Raw genomic sequence first — 5,000 nt, 5'->3', positions numbered from 1 at the left:
GTGGGTCTGTTTGTGTGTGTGTATTGGGGAGTGGGGGTGGGGGTATGGGGTGGGTGGGGGGGCGTGGGGATGTTGAGGGGGTGAGGGAAGGTTGTGTGTATGGGTGGGTGGGTTGGTGGTAGTAGGTGGTGCGGGGCTGGGTGTAACATCATTCTCCGTTGCGAAGGCAACGATCTCTTAGAAGAGTTACTTCCCTTGGTTTCCCCTTCCCCTCCTACCACCTACTGCTGAATAAACCAGTCGTGTTGTTCAACCCCTGTCTTGGTCAATCATTTGCATGACTGTCTAAAACACACCCAGACTCTTTACATGGTGTCAAAAACACGGACAAGAGCCCAAGCAACAAACCACACACGGCGACCTTGACTGCGATCTCAAGTAAGGTTTACGAAGTTTCAATCGAACAAAGAACTGCTTGTTCAATCCAGTTTTATTGGCCCTCCGACACTGTTCAACAACGTCGTTACTACGTAGGTTGTGTATTCGGACTTACAGGCGTTTCAGTGGCAGACCCCTCACATTTCACTCTGAAAGTGGTGCGAGGACTGGTGCTCGTTACGTCTGATTTTATACACGTAACCTAACACGTCATAGCCTTCCGTTTAGCGAAGCAAAGACACGTAACGTTATGGAAGCAAAAGGGGTGGTTCAGTGGTACGTATTTTCAGCATGGCTTTTCAACAAAATCCAACTATGAACTGGACTGCCAACAACTTAGACACGGAGTGGACAAGATTTGAAGATCACGCCAAGCTGATGTTTCTTGGCCCACTGAAGAAAACAAGTCCAGAGGAGCAGGCAGCATACGTCCGTATATGGATAGGAGACAAAGGTAGGGAGATTTTCAAGTCGTGGAACCTTGCAGAAGCAGATCAAAATAATGTCAACACCATTCTCACCAAATTCAGAGCCCACTGCTCCCCAAAAAAGAACACTGTATTTGCCAGATACATTTTCCAGGGGAGAAAGCAAGACAAAGGGGAAACGTTTGATTCATTCGTGACAGACCTCAGGAATCTGGTCAAAGATTGCGAATATACAAGCAGTGATGAAATGGTGCGTGACCGCATCGTAGCTGGTGTCCAGTCACGGGACATCAGAGAAAAACTCCTCACAGAGGGCGACACGCTGACAATGGACAAGGCAATACAGATCGCCACGAACTTCGAGACCACACAGCAATGTCTTGAATCCATGTCAGACAGACCAGCCGCTGCTGAAGTAGCAGCTGTACGACACGGAAAAAATGAGCGCCAGCGACATGACCATTCACGTCAAGACCGTGATCAGCAACAGCAAAGCAGAAACCGCTGCAGAAACTGTGGAGGAATCCATGAAAGGAGAGCATGTCCTGCATACGGACAATCTTGCCACTACTGCAAGAAAGCAAACCATTACGAGAAATGCTGCATGAAAAAGAAGAGTAAGCAAGCTGTCCACAGTCTGGCCCAAGAGGAAGTGGATAGTGATCAGGACCTATATGTCTACACAGTCAATGGAAAGTCCACTCATCCTGATACAGCCTATGTCAAGCTTGACCTTGAGACTGGAGACAAAATAAGTTTCAAAATAGATACAGACGCTCAGGTCAACGTGATTCCCTGGAAGAACTACAAGCAACTGACCAAACAGCCACCTCTGAGCAAGACCAAGCAGAAGTTTTACAGCTACACAGGGCAAGCCCTCAATGTGAAAGGAAAGACCACCATGGACTGCAGCTACAAAGGGAGAACACTGCGACAAGAATTCATCATTGCAGACACCGGCCACACACAACCAGTATTGAGTCTCCAAGCCTCCCTGGATCTGAACCTCATCAAACTGATTCTTTCTGTCAGTGAACCTCCTCTCACCAAAGAAGCAGTACTGAAAGAATACAAAACCGTATTCAGCGGTTTTGGATCTCTGGAAGGAGAAGTCAACATCCACCTCCAACCCAACGCAACCCCAAAAGTACATGCACCTAGACGAGTACCTCACTCCCTGAAGGACCGCATCATGGAGGAAATCAAGAGAATGGAGCGCATGGAAGTCATTGAGAAAGTGACTGAGCCAACTGACTGGGTAAACTCCATGGTCGTGGTCGAGAAACCAAACGGCAAGCTAAGGATATGCCTGGACCCAAAAGACCTAAACGAGGTGACAAGACGCCCCCACTACCCAATGCCAACACTCGAAGATGCTTTGGCAAAGATGTCCAACGCCAAAATCTTCAGCAAGTTGGATGCACAATCAGGGTACTGGCAACTCCTGCTAGACGAGCAGTCATCGTACCTGACCACTTTCAACACACCACATGGAGGCAGGTACAGGTTTAAGAGGCTTCCATTTGGTCTCATCTGTGCCCAGGACATCTTCCAACGGAAGATGGACGAGATCTTCGAAGGAATCCCTGGAGTCACGCCTCTAGTAGACGACATCATCGTTTCAGGCTCAAATCAGAAGGAACATGATGACAACCTGAGAGCCGCTTTGAACAGAGCCAAAGAAAAGAACCTGAAACTGAATGCAGAAAAGCTGACCATTGGAACACAGGAGGTTGAATACTTTGGCCACCTCGTCACATCACAAGGTCTGAAGCCAGATCCTGCAAAGGTTTCAGCCATCCTGAACATGCCGCCCCCATCAGACCTGAAGGAACTCCAAACAATCCTTGGGATGATCACATACCTGTCCAAGTTTGCCCCACAGCTCTCTGAGATCACAAAACCCATGCGAGACCTGCTCAAAAACGAGACCGAGTTTGTATGGGACACACCTCAGCAGGCAGCATTTGAGAAAACCAAGCACATGATCTCATCCCAACCTGTTCTCGCATTCTTCGATCCAGCAAAGCCAGTCACACTGGAAGTGGATGCCAGCCAGCATGGACTAGGAGCCACCCTCCTTCAGGAAGACAGGCCAGTCGCTTTTGCATCCAAAGCACTGAACGAAACGGAGCAGCACTACGCCCAAATAGAAAAAGAGCTGTACGCCATCCTGTTTGGGTGCAAACGGTTCCACCAATACGTCTATGGCCGACAAACCATCGTCCACACAGAAGATCATAAAGAAACCCCTGTCAACTGCACCACCCAGACTGCAACGTATGCTCTTGCAGTTGCAAAAATATGACATCAAAGTCATCCATGTCAGTGGACAAAGCATACCTGTGGCCGACACTCTGTCCCGAAAACACATCCCAGTTGACCCAAATGACCAGATGAGCAAAGACTTCGACACTCAGGTGCATGCTGTCATGAAGAACATGCCAATCAGCGACAACAAGCTAGAAGAAATACGGAAAGCGACAAAAGATGACCCACAGCTTCATCACCTCAAGACATACATCCAGCAAGGATGGCCAGAGACCAGAAAACAATGCCACTCCAGTGCCATAGAGTTCTGGAACTACAGAGAAGAGCTCACCATAATCGATGACATCGTCCTGAAAGGTGAAAGGATCTTCAACCCAACACTGATGAGACAGATCATTCTGGAAAGGCTGCATGAGGGACACTTTGGCATAGAGAAGACAACCCTGCGAGCCCGACAAGCTTTGTTCTGGCCAGGCATCACCCAAGACATCAAGAACCTTGTTTCCACATGTCCAACATGTATACCCCACCTTCCCTCAAATCCCAAAGAGCCCCTCATTCCCCATGATGTACCTTCCCAACCCTGGCAGAAAGTTGGAACAGATCTGTTCACCTGGAACAACAAGACCTACCTGATCACTGTAGACTACTACAGCAGATTCTTCGAACTGGATGAACTCACATCGACAACCTCCATAGCCATCATCCAGAAACTATGCATGCAGTTTGCTCGACACGGAGTGCCTGAAACAGTTATAAGTGACAATGGTCCCCAATACGCCTCCAGTGATTTTGCCCTGTTTGCCTCCCGATGGGATTTTCATCATGTGACATCGAGCCCGGGATATCCACAGTCAAATGGATTGGCTGAAAAAACTGTCCAGACAGCAAAAAGACTCCTGCAAAAGGCACACACTGAGAGAACCAACCCAGAGCGAGCACTGCTGGAGTACCGCACAACCCCGGTGGACAACCTCGCATCACCATCGCAATTGCTGATGGGACGTCAGTTACGTTCCACCCTGCCTGCAACCACCAACCAACTAGCCCCCAAAACCATCCAACCCCACAGTGTTATGCAACGTCGCCATGAACTCCAACAGTCCCAAGAGAAGCAGTACAACCGCTCTGCTCACCCACTACCTGAACTCAAGGTAGGAGCAAAAACCCAAGTCCAGCTGTCCCCAGGAGACCGTTGGCGACCCGCGAAGGTCATCGAGAAGGCAGATACACCAAGATCCTTCAGGATCCAAACGACTGATGGCAGTATCTACCGGAGGAACCGTCGTTGCCTGAAAGAGAATGTGGCTGCACCCACAGAAAAGCCGCAGCCAAGCAGTGAACCCCAGCGTGATGCCAGTGCCCAGAACACCCAGCCCAGTACCCAGCCAGACGTCGCCACCCAGACTCAGCCCGGATACATCACCAAGAGTGGTCGGCAGATTACCCCTCCGACAAAAATGAACTTGTAGACTCCTAGCAGATGTGTGAAAGTTTTGGCCTGTGTGCCATATAAAGAGAAATCATATTTTGTACAATGATTCGGCCTGTGTGCCAAACCTTGGGTCTGCGAACCCAAACATTTTGTATCTCCCCTATTAGGTGAAAATAAGAGTAAGATAATTATCACCAGAAACAATTCCAGTTGAAAGTATCAGTGTTCAGTGACAATCTAGTCAAGAAACCTTACGAGTGTTTTCTAGTTAAGCAGCTTTGGATGGATTCCAGTTTTATTTTATTTATCTCCCAAAGAACGACCTTTCAGAAAAAGGGAGATGTAACATCATTCTCCGTTGCGAAGGCAACGATCTCTTAGAAGAGTTACTTCCCTTGGTTTCCCCTTCCCCTCCTACCACCTACTGCTGAATAAACCAGTCGTGTTGTTCAACCCCTGTCTTGGTCAATCATTTGCATGACTGTCTA

At 48.6% G+C, this 5,000-nt stretch overlaps 1 protein-coding gene across 4 annotated transcripts in view; it reads left to right on the top strand.

Moving 5' to 3' along the window:
• The window catches only part of LOC143287741 (uncharacterized), a 26,941-nt gene that overhangs the window by 14,063 nt on the left and 7,878 nt on the right, over window positions 1-5,000 (top strand). The window lies entirely within an intron of this gene.

The sequence above is a fragment of the Babylonia areolata genome, chromosome 11, assembly GCF_041734735.1.
Source record: "Babylonia areolata isolate BAREFJ2019XMU chromosome 11, ASM4173473v1, whole genome shotgun sequence".
NCBI classification, from domain to species: Eukaryota; Metazoa; Mollusca; class Gastropoda; order Neogastropoda; family Buccinidae; genus Babylonia; species Babylonia areolata.
This window is presented reverse-complemented; position numbering and strand designations above follow the sequence as displayed.